At 36.9% G+C, this 14858-nt stretch overlaps 1 protein-coding gene across 4 annotated transcripts in view; it reads right to left on the reverse strand.

Moving 5' to 3' along the window:
• The window catches only part of LOC123876796, a 354107-nt gene that overhangs the window by 184251 nt on the left and 154998 nt on the right, over positions 1 to 14858 (reverse strand). The gene's annotated exons all lie outside the window — the stretch shown is intronic.

The following is a 14858-nucleotide window of genomic DNA, read 5'->3' on the forward strand; positions in this document are numbered from 1 at the left end:
ACTCTTACTGCTAACTTCACTCATATTTCAGAATTAAATGCATTGAGTTCGCCTTTTGCGGTTTTTGTGCTTCTATCAAGCCCATACGTGGTATGCGATCGTCTTTACAGAAGTATTATCAATAATACAATGCGAGCCAAGACAGCAGTATGCATGCTAGAGAAAAGTGTAAAAGCAGATGTAGCTCAGCGCTTTTGTCTCTCTCTAGCAATCTACTAACGAGATCAGCATTTTGTTCACAGGCACTGATAGGACCGACTCGTCCTGCTGACGGCCGGCAATCGTATTTTTTCGTATTTTTTAGTGATAAAAAAATGTGTTCAAGTATTATGAAATGTCGCTCACACGGAGCACCTCATAGTATGCGATCACTTTTACAGACCAGCAGAACTTATCTCAATACTACAATGCGTAAACATTTCTCGTCGATTATATAAATTCTGGTTAGCTTCAATAATGCGTACAAAATGATAACATCGACCCCCAAGTGAGAATAAGCAATAAAACGTTATAGAAACAGGTTTGTAATTGTGTTAGACTTAGTATCTAGTTAACTTGTAAGCCTGAATAAAACTTAAGAGTTAGAATAATTTCTACTATCGATGTTATTAATCAAAACAAACAGGCTTTTGTTATTAGATCACCTGTTATATAAAACCACGTTTTGGGGCTTCGTTTTTTATACCGTAACAAAAAGTCTCACGGCTAGAACCTGAAACGTATCTAATATCTTAATGCTTAAGAGCGTTCCAAACACTAAGTGAATGTGAAAGATATTAATTATTCTTGTGCGGAAAAAAAATCAATTTAAGACGCTGTTAATCACACAAGATATGTTTCTGAGTTTGGCCATAAGAAATCTATCACTGAATCGAAAGAAAATGTCAACAAACATAAACAAAACAAGCTAGATCGCATTAATGGATACTATAAATAATGCCACAAATAGACAATATCGACAGGACGAAATTGATATTGTACCAATATCTACAAAGTACCAATACAAAATCTTATTTATCTATGGCAGATAAGACGCCAATATCAACATAGATCCAAATAAAACGGTAAACAAAACAAAATAGGACGCCTTAAGTGACTCTATAAATAATGTCACAAATTGACAGCGCGGATAGGACGAAACTGATACTGTCCCAATATTTCCAATTAGCTCAAAGTCATAACACAAAAAAATGCCCCAAGGCGCATAAATTATCTTTTTGCAAATTTAGAAAGCACCGTGAAAGCGGTTCTCCGTTCTGGCATGCAGTATGCGATATCGTAATATGGCAAAAATCTCCGACAATACCCGCTTGCGTAGCCCAAGGCAATGCTATAAAGCCTGGCGAAGAAACGACAACGGAGGTTAGGGTGATCGCACACGTAAAAAAGAACCATAGAAGCGCAAGTTCTGTTAGTGTAACCGCACTTTTAATGCGTTTTCGTACGAATTTGAGTCGTGCGAACACGTACGAAACACAAACACGCACGAACATTCTCGACCTTCTACTGCGAGTACTACTAATTTGTATCCAGACTGCGCGCTCCCATAGTACTTACTTGGAAGGTCGGGATTGTTCGTGCATACTCGGACGTGTTCGCACAGGTAAAATTCGTATGGAAACGCATCCAAATTGCGATTAGCCTTAGATCTGGAAGATCTATATGCCATAACTTTCAGCGCTGAAATGCAAGTGGCGACAAAAGCATCAGGCTTACTGTAAAAATGCGATCAAAACGAGTGTAGAAAGAAGCATCCTGTAGGTTTCCTGCAGGTATGCGATCACCTTTACTGTAGCTATACTGTGGCACCCTGACCACCGCAGTGTAATGGTTGTTCGTGGTTACGTGTCATGTAAATGATCTGTCTGTGGATTCACAGGGGATCACTTGATCAAGTTATTCACTTCCTTGTGTTAATGCTTTACAGTTGTGGGAACACGAATGCCTTTTATTACCATAAAGCTACTCAAAGAGCTTATTATCATAAGTAACCGCTCTTCAAAGACCATCATACAAACCTGTATTTAATATGTAAACATTAAACTACTAAGGTCTTTAGAATTTTGAAGAATTTTAGAATCATGCGTCGATCCAATAAAATCAAGCTTTATTATTCAAACCTTCTATTCTTCGATTTTAATACATTCCGTATCAGCACATTTTGAGACAGTGTACACTAAATCTTTATTTCTAAGTTTAACTTTTAGCACTACGTATTTCTATCTTAATGCTGTTTTTGATTTTATTTGATAATAAACTACACATTTGAATCGCCAACTATAATTTTATAATGTCCTAACAACTTTTCATCAAATTACTTGACTTTATATTTTAGACTCTTCTACACTACAAATTATTACGGTTTATTTCGCCTCCGGTAATATTGTCGGTTTCTAATTCGACTACGTGTCTGTTGTTATAATAATACCCCTAGTACCAGTTTACACATCTCGCCAACGCTGATCAATTTCGAGTATCGAACTACTATAACCTCAGATTAAAATTTACTAAAAGTTCAATGTTTTAAAATCATTTCTTAAGTACTAGATAGATATTGTTATTAGGCAAAGTTTTCACTCACGAGATGAACAAACTCGAACCTTAAAACATGATAAAGTTTGAAAAAAACAACTATCGCCGGCAACGTATCTTCATTCAGCAAGGTCAAGGGTCACCTTGCCTGTAAGCTTCCCGTCACACCCTGCTCTTTGTAGTATTTGTTTCTCACTTATTTCATCACAAGAATTGCATTTCTAGCAATATTATACTCACAACTTTGGTACTAAGGGTGGAGGTATGTTAAGGTTTCGAACTTTCGACACTCAAAATCGATCAAAGTTATCGAGATATGCAAACTGGTACTAAATCCGCTGACGCTGAGATCTATTTGAACCTGCTCCGACAGAACCTCAATTATCGCCGGCAACGTATCTTCATCGCGGCAGCAGGGTCAAAGGTCACCTTGCCTATAAGCTACCCGTCACACCCTGCCCTTTGCAGTTTACGTACGAACACTCGCTTTTCGCTCACAATTTAAACTTTCACTCAATAACAATATTTGCTTAGGAGCCCGGCTCCGCTCGAGAGTAATTTCTCTTTTGATACTTCTCAATCTGATAAAATTATTTCTCGCTATTTAATATGAACCAATTCGGTTTAATTAACGTTAGCTTCGAGTGCTTCCGCGATTATTTAGTGTATCGGTTGCATTCTGATTTATGGCTTCTAATTAATTTAAATTACGGCGTGTCTAGATTTGGTTTGATAAAAATGCAAGCAAATAGATTTTTAAAGTTGCATTATAAATTAACGATGAATGACAAAATCTTAATGACATAAAAATTAGTTAAACAGATGGACATTTAAAAATCCCGCGGAAATTCTATTTAATTAATTAAACAAACTGTGTTAATGTAAATTCTGTTTACTACTAACTAGACGATGCCCGCGAATTTGCGGTTTTTTTAAAAATCCAGTTGAAACTCTTTGCTTTTCCAGGATATAAAGTTTCTTAAGTCAATTTTTGAACTCTTTGATTTCCCAGGAGAAAAAGTAACCATGTCCTTTCCCGGGGTGTAAGGTAACTCTGTACCCATCAAAATCGGTTAAACTATTGAGCCGTGAAAAGCTAGCAGACAGACAGACAGACCCACTTTCGCATTTATAACTTTAGTATGGATTTTATTGGAGTTGGTTACTAGTATTAGAATACTTAATAGTACGATTTACATTTACAGCATAAATGGCGTGAAGTAATTCGCGATAGTAAAATAATTGTCCCTTTACGGATTCCGACAAGCAGACCGACCGTGCACGGTGCAGCTGTTCAAATCTACAGCACTATGATATTATCTATTCTGATGACGCGAGAGAATTATTATCGGTTGCCATTTTCCTACGTTCAAGCAGTGCTACGAAATTCTGCATGCAATCTGTTTACCTAGTCTACTAAATCATGGAAATAAACAGCTTTATCGAATTTGTGACAAATCCAAGTATCTTTGATAACTGGCATTCTTTTTTTAACCCCCGACCCAAAAAGAGGGGTGTTATAAGTGTGTATCTGTGTATCTGTCTGTGGCATCGTAGCTCCTAAACTAATGAACCGATTTTAATTTAGTTTTTTTTCTTTGAAAGGTGGCTTAATCGAGAGTGTTCTTAGCTATAATCCATGAAAATCGGTTCAGCCGTTTGAAAGTTATCAGCTCTTTTCTAGTTACTGTAACCTTCACTTGTCGGGTGTGTTATAAATATTTAATTTACACTTGTCTCTAGTTTATCGAAAGCTATTTTTACATTGCCACTATATCTTAGACTGCACACTTACAGTTCGTTCACAGAGGCTGTGTAAGCGTTGACGTAGCGCTTACCATTGCGTTGTAATGTATGGAACTGTATGAGACATGGCATACCGCTTGCGTGGCTTGAACGTTCGGATAGACGTAATGCGTGCAGTTATGTCTACGGATTCACGCGCGTCACTACGCACGTGTCTTGTGTACGTGCTTGGTGTGAATCGGTCTTAAATGTACTGTTCACTTAATGATGGATAGGTAAATAAGTACCCTCCGTTCAATGTAGGTATATGGACATTATTATAAGTAGGTATCTGGTATATAATTCTGTAAGAAATCGATAAAACCGCTTTTGAACGGTTTCACCTACGTTTTTACGGAAGTATTTTTACGGAAATCAAGCGAAAAATATTAGTTTCTAAAACGTGTACAAAATTTCATTTAATTGATTGGTTAACATTCAAATGAGAATTAAACTACGTTCGTATGAAGTGCGCTCGATTCTTGTTAACTTTATGAGTCAATAAATTAATGCTCTATTAAAGCTTTAAATTGATGGGCAAATGATTATAGTTGAGGACTATATAATTACAAATCTACTTCAAATACAACTAACGATAAAACTTTACATCCGCAGTAAGAATTCCAAACCCAGATACCTACTTCCCTAGATATACAGAAGAATGCAATAAAACCAAGCATTTATAATTTTAAACACGTGTTCATCATAACATAATCATAACTCAATTTAGACAGCTCATGTACGAACATTTAAGTTAAAATTAAAATTGCTTGTATGTACACAACTTGCAATTATTATAAGTAACAATTAAGTACTTACAGGCGTACGTGGACATGGTTATTTATCACAAATATGTACATATAAAGAAGGGTAGAGAAAATGTCATGTACTAAAAATGAAGAGGAAAAGTAATTTGAGTAAAAAATTGCCATAAAATTACATGCCGTAAAAGTTTATAAGGCAAATGAATATTAATGACATGAATCTAGACGAAAATACGAAAAACATGTTCTTTCTGATTTTCTCCTACCGAAAACTTTTCCTTTCAAAGGGAGAATTTTTCCTTTCCCAGTCATCGGTAAAAACGCAATTTTGCGATTTAGTAGATAGAAAATCGTTTTTGAAAAGAAACGTTTTTGATAGAAGAAAATCAGAAGGAAATTTCTCTTATTTGGTACAATCTTACACTAATTTATTTATCTACTGATTCTTTTGCAATGATTTAGAGAGAAAACAAAAATTTTGCATCAAAGGTAGTGATATTTACTGAACATTTTCATTCAGTTTACAGTAGCAAGAGAAGTTAAGGTCTAATAAAGGTCTAGCTACAAATTAAACAGGCTTCCGCAAAGCGAGCGAAGTCGCAGTGAACTACTAGTTAACGTATAAATCACTGTATCGTCTCCGGGAGCGAAAGCGGGCTACCACACAGATCTTACACGTCGATAAATTCATTAATAACCCCCGACAAGTCCACGCTGTTGTTTGTTTTCTCGAGGCGAACCGCGCCTAATAATAATGCTATAATGCTTTAATTACAGGAAAGCGTTGATTCGAAAACGATATACACATTCGATTTGACATAATCGATCTAGTTTACGTCTTGATTTATAGCGGCCGAAAACCGATCTGAGATGCCGATACTTGATTGAATTGAAACCAGAACGCCTAAGTACAGGTTATTCTGTGGAACCAATCTATATTCTAATTAACGTAGGGAGATCCACCGTAAAAATCCGTGCGTGGAATTAATGCACGCTTTTATTAGCTTAATCTAACAACCTACTTTTCAATCACTTCTAATCGTAATACTTTATTATTGATGACAATACAATTATGTGCGAGCTGGTATGATGATATGACCTTATTGATCAAAATCGGCCCAGTAGTTTAGGCGCTACGGTGGAACACACAGAATCTGGATACAAACATTCATACATACATACCTAGACTAATAAAATCATTACCCTTCCTTTTGGCTTTGCCGCAGTCGGATAAAAATGAGCCACCCCTTCTGTCACCCGATGAGGCTATTAACATCGGATGACGATGATATCATATTAATTTATTATGTTACCTGTCAATTCAAATGGGCGTAAGTTGTACCAAATACCAAATACATAGTCAAAGATAAATAAGGATTACCTAAACGCTTAACACTTCCACGTCTTAGGCGAAAGTTGATAAGAGAATTTCGAAATCGTACAACCATGACGCCTAGTTAATAATAACAAAGGCAAATCAAGTATTTCACCGAGCGCAATCATAACGCACGTCTATCTGATTTATGGACCGTTTGTTGGTCTGTCACGAGTAACAAGTAGAAAATTGCACAGAATGAAGTGCATAACGCATGACCTACTACACAAATTATAAGTTTGTCACGACGACGCACGGTTTGATTGCCCGTGGTCCGTGGATTGCTGTAACTTGATTGTTATCAGTATTAACATACAGACCTTTGTATTTGTTTCTAAAACATGCTAAAAGGTCAAGCATTCCAATTTCTACTGTATTTAAAAACTCAGAAATGGCAGTCAAGCCAGCTGTGATTACTAATATCCTAAATCCTAATAAATTGACTCAAAAAACTATCTATTATTTATTATTCGTATGAAAAAAAACTTATCGTGCCTACCTAGTAAAAATTTGCCTAACGAACTTGGCGAACGTAAAAGAGCCATTTGCTTTTGCTGCGTGCGATACAATGTTGGCCGACTGTTGTGGGTTTTCAACTTCTCATACAAACAACAAGAATCTTAGCACAATTCACACAAGTTTACATTTGATATTGGCTGGCATTTGCTATAGGCATTAAATGAATGTGTACTAGGGCTCTTTAGGTCTTGTTTTATATTATGTCTATTTCTATACGTAAGGATAAACTGATTAATATCATGACTGAATATCAACATACAGCTTCGATCGAAATAAAAAACATGAGAGAAAATCGACACAATAAGGATAATTTTCAACATGAGCATTACAAAATACAGAAAGTTATCGGACCAGAATATTTCCTACTAACCAAGTACTTGAAGTATATCAAAACTATTCCATCCAGATACCAGATAGATGGACATGTCATGAAAATCGACTAGAAGTTAATAACGGCGAGCATAACTAAGCGTAGAAAGTTTCGCGAAATCGATACTCCGTATTTGTCAATCACGGTAAGCATTGAAACTATTTTGCCGAGATCGATGTGGCTTGTCACGAAAATCGACTAGACATTATGAGAGTCGAAACTGGATAATGCTCAGCCATTTGTCGAAACTGATATTCGTTATAATAAAGAAACGAAATACCGTTAGATAAGGCTAGGAACTAATCAATCGGTAACATTTTCCTCCAACCACGGTACAACGAAGCAACGGATCAACAGATGAACTTGATTTTTGCATGGATATTATAGATAGGACTTATAGATAAAGACCTGCAGAGTAACACAGGCTAGACAAATGAAAAAGTTTCCTTCCAAGGGATTTTTAAAATTCTATATCCACGCGGACGAAGTCGCCGACATCAGCTATATTTATACGATGAATCTGAGCGAAGATTTAATTTCAGTTCAAGATTTAGAAGATTTAGTTACAGTTTTTGTTGATCAAGGAATAATCATTACTTTGGCTCCTTAGGTCGCGTTAAGTGTTCTTCCAAAATGTAGATATCCTTGTCTACCCGAAACTATAGATATTCAGATTCGTTCACAGTTACAGCAATCAGCTGCCACGATACGATAAAAATGACAGCTACAATGTCGCAATGACAATCACCTCTGATTGGTTGATGCTCGCTCACTATTGGCTACAATGCATTGCTGTAGCAAAAATACCATTTTAGATAATCCCACAATTGCGATTGTGATAATGATTGATGCAAGTTTCCCGGAATCGACCGGCAGGTTATAGAACGCCCTTCAAGCCCAAGCCTACAAGCACCCATTTCTAAATGTTTCTGAAAGCTTCCTATACACTTTTAAGGTGTATTATTTTAAGTGATAAAAGTTGATACTGAGTTGACACATTTGCAAAAATTTACCACTACCACAGTAGAAAACGCCGGAACTCATAGACCAGATTGGTAAATCACAAAAAGGTATTCCGCTTAGGAAACTGAGCGTGTCATGAAAATTGCCTAACCATGGCAGTAAGCTAGAGAAAGTTACTCTACATCAGTCAATCATGTTAAGCACCGAAAATTATTTCGCCCCGATGGATAGGCATGTCGTGAAAATCGACTAGACGGGGTTAACGTAGACTCGCGAGCACGACCAAGGTAGAAAGCTCTGGCGGATCAAACGTTCCATATTTGTCAATCAATCTCGTATCGAATATCGGAGGCATTGTTCAGGGCACGTCAGAAGATGTTAAAATAAGACGTGCATTATTCTCGAAGGAAAGATTAAGAAGGGTCTCTCCGTCACTCGCTTCATACAAACGTAGTTCCAATTTCATTTGAATATTAAGCGACCAAAGTCCATAAAATTTTGCAGACATATTCTAGAAACTAATATCTATGTCTGTGGTTTTCCAGATTTCTGTTAAAATATTCGGTTTCAAAGTTACGCGGTCTTAAAAATTTACATACAAATCTTTGAGCCCCTGTAATTTTAAAACTACATATTTTCAGAAAAATCTAAAACACCACAGACACAGATATTAGTTTCTAGAATATGTCTGCAAAATTTCATGGACTTTGGTTGCTTAACATTCAAATGAAATTGGAACTACGATTGTATGAAGCGAGTGACGGAGAGAGCCCTGTTAAAAGCTTATGTTACACGCTTTACATAATGCGGAGATAACAAAGCAGTTTTATTTATGATGGAAAAAGTGTGTGCTGTACAAGTACTATAGCCTAGAGATGTTCGTCACAGATTGCCGATAGTAGAGAATTTTTCAAATATTTTTTTGACAGTAAAATCATAAAATGCGTATTTTCATGACATGGCTGCATCAACTCAAATGCTTCAGCATTTTTAGTAGTTACTGTCAGTAGTACAGATCCGGGATGCTTTTTCAGTTGCTCGTCTCCTTGGCGCAGAGGTCCACTGAAAACAGACCCCGGACGGGTCAAAAACTAGTCAGTCATACTGTCCAGCCGTCAAACCTTTGTTATAAAGGATTAGTTTATGCCCGTGACTTCATCCGCGTGGCTACACGAATTTGAAACCCGTATTTTACCCCCTTGGGGGTTAAATTTTCAAAATCCTTTCTTAGAGGATGCCTACCTCATAATAGCTGTCTGTATGCCAAATTTCAGCTTAATCCGCACAGTAGTTTAGCTGTGCGTTGATATCAGTCAGTCAGTAGACTTTTCCTTTTATGTATTTAGATATCATTCGCGGTAGTTCAAACGCTAAAATAATTCATTACACTTAGGGAGTAGGGACCTCCACCAATCTGCATATTAAACTCATAATAATGCTATGCTTCTTTGCGCTTATGTTATCCAACCCAAGGAAGTGATCCCACCCAAGATACAGACGTGACATAGTAATTGAGTGGCTGGGGTAATTCTGACATCGCGCTTGAAAGCTGGCTGAGCTAATGAGATCAGTCAGCCAGTCAGCTTCTTTTATATATTTAGATACTAGCTGAAGCCCGCGACTTAGTTCGCGTGGATATAGGTTTTTTAAAATCCCGCGGGAACCAGGGATTTTTACGGGATAAAAAGTAGCATGTGTTAATTCAGGGTATAGACTATCTCCGTTCTAAATTACAACCAAAACGGTCCAGTAGTTTTTGCGTGAAAGAGTAACAAACATACACACACATACATACATATAATATACATACACACAAACTTTCTCATTTTTTATAATATTAGTTTGAAGTTTGATCACTCGCGCTAAAATAATTCATTATGCTTAGGAACTTACACCAATCTGCATATTAAACTCATGTTAATGCTATGCTTCCTTGCGCTTATGTTATCAAGGAAGCGATCCCGCCCAAGATACAGGCATGACATTGTAATTGACCAGCTAGGAAAATTCTGACATCGCGCTTGAAAACTGGTTGAACTAATGTTTCCTACTGAATGATCACGGTATATCAGAGGTAATTTAGTTAATTAGCATGTTTTAATCATCTTAAAAGGTGAGAAGCACGGGTAAATAAGAGGAAAATCATAAAAAAATTGGTAGGTTGCTAAAAGAAGGATTGTGAGAAATAGCGGTTTGAGCTTTACACTGTTAGTCAGTCAGTCAGTTTCTTCTAGCATATATTGTATACTAGATAATGCCCGCGACTTCGTCCGCGTGGATTTAGAATTTTGAAAAATCCCGTGAGAACTCTTTGTTTTCCGGGATAAAAAGTAGCCAAAGACCGTCCCGTCCTCTTTCTGTACCAAACGTCAATAAACGTATGCCGTAAAAGCTAACAGATGGGCACACAGACAGTCACACATGCTTTGTGAATATGAATCTGTTTAGTATGAATATAAAATTAAATGATGCTTGCTACTTCATCCACGTGGATTTAGGTTTTCGAAAATCGCGGATTGATTGACGAACAAACCAACAAACAAATACACTTTCGCATTTATAATATTATACGGATATTAATTAGACTACCGTTTGATTTGATTCAATACGCGGAAATCCGCCTTTGTTATTAAAGCGGCTATACTTACATGTACCTACCAATTGTCTTCGTTATTTGCTTGCTCTAGTAAGCCTGCTCGCGGTTTTATCGGTACATTTATGTCCCCTTAAAGTTAATTGTTCCATAAACTTAATATACTAATTACGCAATCTGCAGTACTTAAAAGTAATGCTCACGTTTCACTTTCTTACAGAAGGGCCATTGCTTTTTCGTCTAAGCGACAATCTAAAGATGGATTCACGCTACACTGTAAACTGCCCGGATCTCTGCTTCGGATGGGACAAAATCTATACTACAATTTTGTATGAACCATGCAATACCGTGTTGGATATATAATAAATATATAATTTCTAAATTGTCTCTGGTCTGGTCTAGTCTGCCGTACTTACGGCAGAAGCCTCCCACTAGACCAGACTACGCCGGTACGATACCGGGAAAGACGTGCCACCAAGCGAATTAGCGTTTTGGTACGATGCCGTGTTTAGAAACCGAAAAGATGTAATGGGTTTATTATAACTGCCGTACTGCCTTCCAACTTAGCCCGCTTCCATTTAAGACTGCATCATCACTTACCACGTGAGATAACAGTCAAAGTATTAGAAAAACAAAAAATCTGATTGATCGACTAACTCATCTCTCCGCTCCAGCTAAGTGGAAACCAGGCCTTAAGAGGGCTCTCTCCGTCACTCGTTTCCACTCGTTTCATACAATCGTAGTTCCAATTTCATTTGAATACTAAGCAACCAAAATCCATGAAATTTTGCACATATATTCTAGAAACTAATATCTATGTCTGTGGTTTTCCAGATTTCTGTTAAAATATTCGGTTTCAAAGTTACGCGGTCTTAAAATTTTCATACAAATCTTTGAGCCCCTGTAATTTTAAAACTACATATTTTTAGAAAAATCTAAAACACCACAGACACAGATATTAGTTTCTAGAATATGTCTGCAAAATTTCATGGACTTTGGTTGCTTAACATTCAAATGAAATTGGAACTACGATTGTATGAAACGAGTGGAAACGAGTGACGGAGAGAGCCCTGTTAAGCGACAAGGCCGTGGCCCCGCGGTTACGCTTACGTTATCGAGGAAACAATCCCGCCCTAGATAAAGACATGTCACACAAATTCAACGCGCTGGGGTAAATTTTGACGTCGTGCTAGAAAGTTGGCGGAACCGATGGCTTCCTATTACTCGTTTACAGGTAAAGTATTCGAGTAGTATCGTATGATATTCAAATATGGTTCATTTAACTGAACAAATGAACTCGGAAGTCTGACCTTTGTACCTACTTACGTATAAATAAATAGCTCACAGAACCACAAAATAAAAAACATATACAAGAGATGTTAAAAACTACAAAATAATGTGTAAAATGTTAGCTGTACCTACATATTTACGAGCTTTTGGGCATTAGGTAACTCAGAGTTATTTCAAGTATATATGACTATAGTTATTACACGACTTTCATGGATGTTTATAAAAGAAAATTAGGCAAGGCTGGTTTAAAAAATAAACTCGAAATCAAATAATTTCATGTAGAATAGTTTGTGTCACTTATTGGAACATTCCCCACGGCGATCGACTTTTTGTAGCGATATAGAAAGAAAGAAAGAAAGAAAGAAAATGCACTTATTTGTTTCAGCTGCGATAAAGCTGCAATTGTTTCTGAATCGTGACATGACAACATGGATACAGAATCGTGGGTACCTACGACCTTTTTGCAGCTGTATCGCAGCAAGTCGTGGTGTGGAGACCTCCCCTATGCTACGCGTTGACTCTATCACTGTTTTAGAAAGTACATCCTACTGAGAAGTTTCAGCGAGAAATTCTGTCATCACTCTTATCAAAACAAAACTGTTATAATATTTAGCAATTAGATGATGCCCGCGAATTTAGTTTTTTATATCCCGTCGGAGCCCGTTGCTTTTTCGGGATAAAAATTTTTAATATCCGGGACGCAAGCTACCTTTGTACCTATATAAATCGGTTAAATGGATGGGCCTTTAAGAATCCTGTGGGAACTCTGGGATAAAAAGTAGCCTATGTTCGTGCCCAATATATAAGCTAACTCTGTACCAAGGTTAGCTTGTAGCTGTTGGGCAGTGAAAAGCTAGCAACAGACATACAGACAGACAGACATACTTTCGCATTTATAATGTTATATATTAAGTATGGATACCTATTATTATCAATGTAACAAATTATTACACTATCTGCAACTGCAATGCATTGGCGTTTGTTTCCACGCAACTCGGTACCTACCTATTCATGAAATTCATCAATAGTTGTATAATAGCTTCGACTTGATAAGTTCTATTTTACATATTGTTTGTATAAGTATAATAATAATTGTTTAAATGTATAATATTAATGTAAATGTAGTAATTAAATGTACGTAACATGAATGTATGAAATATGTATTACATAGTATAGGTGCATACATTTACAACAACAAGCTACATAATAAACACAATATCTATTAGCGTAATCTCTTAATCACATTTGCAAACAGCACAATGTGGTTTCACGTGCGAATATAATAATTCAATTGGACAAAGGGGGCCGATGGTGCAGATAGCGTGGAACAAAGCACTCTCGAGCCTTCGCTAATTAAGGTCATCGCTGCATCGCGGTTTAGAGCCTAAGCACACTGGGTACTTATAGCTTTAGAAACTATTTTTTAACCCCCCGACCCAAAAAGAGGGGTGTTATAAGTTTGACGTGTGTATCTGTGTCTGTGGCATCGTAGCTCCTAAACTAATGAACCGTTTTTAATTTCGTTTTCTTTGTTTGAAAGGTGGCTTGATCGAGAGTGTTCTATAATCCAAGAAAATCAGTTCAGCCGTTTGAAAGTTATCAGCTCTTTTCTAGTTACTGTAACATTCACTTGTCGGAGGTGTTATGAATTTTTAATTTACACTTGTTTTTCATTCATTCATTATAGGCAAGCGCTTGACCACAATCACACCTGATGGAAAGTGACGATGTGGCCTAATATGGGACGCGTTTACTTAGAAAATGCCTATTCACTCTTGTTTTGAGATACCCAGATTAGATACTAGCCAGATTTCGTTTGCATAATAGAGAGAGAGCCAGGGCGTTCCAGACCTTTGTTATTTTATAAAATCTAAGAGTTCGTCTGCGTATTGCCCCCAACACAGGGAGGAACGATCAGCCACTATGAATTTTGGATCATGGTGGCTTTGGGAGATAACAGGTATCAAAGGTGTAAAAAATCTTATGGCAAAGTAAAAAGTCTAACTTTTTTATATTTTCTTCGAAATAGTATTAGAAATCATGTCATGCATTGCCAGGCACTTAGTGTCGTGGCAACCCCCTGCCAACGCCTTTAAAGTTTAAAAGTTTAAGGGTTTCTGGTAGGGGGTTGCCACGGTTACTAATTGTAACTGGCAAAAGCAACCACTAGTCACTAAGCTATGACTGGTATTCATATTATGTGTTTATGCATAAATTATATCGAGAGAAACAAAACAAGTGTATTGATAAGATCGGTACAAGTGAAATGCATGTAAGAAATAGGTACGCAAAACGATACCAATCTAAATAGCTAACAACGGGCTACGCATTGCTGCAAATACATTGTGTAATTCTATTTGTACAGCTTTTCTTTTTTTTATCAAATAACACGTACGGAATACAAAGTAGGTATAAATAAGTGAGTTTATAGTTTAAATAAGGTAGAATGACGAATTTGCATCGGAAAGCGCAGCATTGGAAGTGTGAAGACAACTGGATGGGTAGACGACATCAAACAAATCGCATTAACAGGGCTCTCTCCGTCACTTATTCCATACATTCGTAGTCCCAATTTCATTTGAATATTAAGCAACCAAAGTCCATGAAATTTTGCAGACATATTCTAGAAACTAATATCTGTGCCTGTGGTGTTTTAGATTTTTCTAA

Source organism: Maniola jurtina, chromosome 22 (genome assembly GCF_905333055.1).
Source record: "Maniola jurtina chromosome 22, ilManJurt1.1, whole genome shotgun sequence".
In the NCBI taxonomy this organism is placed as follows: domain Eukaryota; kingdom Metazoa; phylum Arthropoda; class Insecta; order Lepidoptera; family Nymphalidae; genus Maniola; species Maniola jurtina.